The sequence below is a fragment of the Schistocerca americana genome, chromosome 1 (assembly GCF_021461395.2).
Source record: "Schistocerca americana isolate TAMUIC-IGC-003095 chromosome 1, iqSchAmer2.1, whole genome shotgun sequence".
In the NCBI taxonomy this organism is placed as follows: Eukaryota; Metazoa; Arthropoda; class Insecta; order Orthoptera; family Acrididae; genus Schistocerca; species Schistocerca americana.
Genome location: NC_060119.1, coordinates 699,776,777 through 699,779,268, shown reverse-complemented (window position 1 = coordinate 699,779,268; position 2,492 = coordinate 699,776,777).

Genomic DNA, 2,492 nt, shown 5'->3' with positions numbered 1-2,492 from the left:
TTCATAACAAAGAGAAACCATAATTTCATCTCTTAGGTCATCATGCAGTATCACTTACAGATATCAAAGTTGAAACTGCTACTTCTACAATGTACAGTATTGTTTTCTTCTAAACATACAAGGTTAACATTGAACAGAAGCAAGGATAAGGAATGCATAATTTTTTTGTTTTTGCAGTATTACATCAAACGTTTGCATATGACATGATTTTGGTGTAGTTTGGATGATGGATATCAAATGTAAGACGCGATTTCACTCCCCCGTTGCACGAAAAACAATGTTACTCTGCGCTACCAGCAGCAGGGACAAATCTTGCTGCTACTTCTTCACTCGTTCCTTCAGCCCATTATTCCATAGCAATGAACGTGTTCTCTCTTCCCCATCCCAATTGGCTGAGGTCCGTGGGCCTGACTCGTGGGCTGTACTACTCCTACACCCCCGACTCTGTAAACTGCAGTGCTTGTGACATGAGCAAGCTGTTTCCCTTCCTACACCTTGTCCCTGGCTGTAGCATAGCTTTGGACCACCTTGGGTGGGCCCAGAAAACTCACCAGCACATGCATACTCATTCCTCACCATACCTCAGTGAACCCTGTTGCCTCTGTCATGTTACCACTCTCCCACGTAAGGATTTAAAGCATTTACGTGAATGGTTTAAGAAACATGAGGAAAGTGGACTACATTTAGAAAATGTTGGTAAATACAAAATATTTGGCATCATTAATAATACTGCCCTGACTGATTTAGCACATAAAATGTCAATTCAGAAACAATGAATTAGTTACAAAGGACAGAAACATATCAAACAGTAGTAGAGTTCTTAACATATTACAGAATTCAGGAGTTAGCACTAAAGATTCAGGTAACTTCGGCAATTGCTTAATTTATTATCATTTCAAGGAAATCTTCACAGTTTGTTGGATGACAGCTTATTTCTAGAACTTCCATCTGTTTCTGTGTAGGCAGATGAAACAAGTTACATGCAAAAGTCAGCTTGTCATTATTCTGTGGTACATTAAAGGGAAGAAACCTGTTGAAAGGTTCCTTTCTCATGACAAACACAAAGGTTGTACAACAATAGTTTGAACCAATTCAGTTATCTACAACTACATCCATAATCCGCAAGCCACCTGACAGTGTGTGGCAGAGGGTACCTCTAGTACCTCTATTGGTTCTCCCTTCTATTCCAGTCTCTTATTGTTTGTGGAAAGAAAGATTGTCAGTCTGCCTCTGTGTGGGCTCAAATATATAATTTTTTCCTCATGGTCTCTTTGCGAGATATACATAGGAGGGAGCAATATACTGCTCGACTCCTCGGTGAAGGTATGTTCTCGAAACTTCAACAAAAGTCCGTACCAAGCTACTGAGCGCCTCTCTTGCAGAGTCTTCCACTGGAGTTTATCATCTCCATAACACTCATGTTTATGAAATAATCCTGTAACAAAGCGTGCTGCTCTCCACTGAATATTTTCTATCTCTTATCAACCCTATCTGGTACGGATCCCACACCGGTGAGCAGTATTCAAGCAGTTTGCAAACAAGTGTACTGTAATCTACTTCCTTTGATTTCTGACTGCATTTCCTTAGGATTCTTCCAATGAATTTCAGTCTGGAATCCGCTTTACCGACGATTAATTTTATATGGTCATTCTATTTTAAATCACTCCTAATGACTACTTCCAGATAATTTATGGAATTAACTGCTTCCAGTTGCTGACCTGCTATATTGTAGCTAAATGATAAAGGATCTTTCTTCCTATGTATTCACAGCACATTACACTTGTCTACATTGAGATTCAACTGCCATTCCTGCACCATGTATCAATTCATTGCAGATCCTCCTGCATTTCAGTACAATTTTCCATTGTTACAACCTCTTGATATACTACAGCATCATTGAGAAAAAGCCTCGGTGAACTTCCAATGTCATCCATAAGGTCATTTATGTATATTGTGTGCACACCTTAAATCACTCTTACTTTGGAAGACTTCTCTCCATTGAGAATGACATGCTGCGTTCTGTTATATAGGAACTCTTGAATCCAATCACACAATTGGTCTGATAGTCCATATGCTCTAACTTTGTTCATTAAACGACTGTGGGGAACTGTATCAAATGCCTTGCAGAAGTCAAGAAACTTGACGTCTACCTGGGAATCCGTGTCTATGGCCATCCGAGTCATGGACAAATAGAACGAGCTGGGTGTCACACGATTGTCTTTTTTGAAAGCCATGCTGATTCCTACAGAGGAAATTTCTAGTCTCCAAAAAAGTCTTTCTGTAACAATGTGTGTTCCAAAATTCTACAACTGATCGACATTAAAGATATAGGTCTATAGTTCAGTACATCTGTTCGAATCGAACTGGTATTCCATCAGGTCCAGCAGCCTTTCCTCTTTTGAGCAATTTTAATTGTTTTCCTATCCCTTTATCTACCATTTTGTCATCTGTGCGACAATCTGGAGAAGGAACTACAGTGCAGTCTTCCTCTG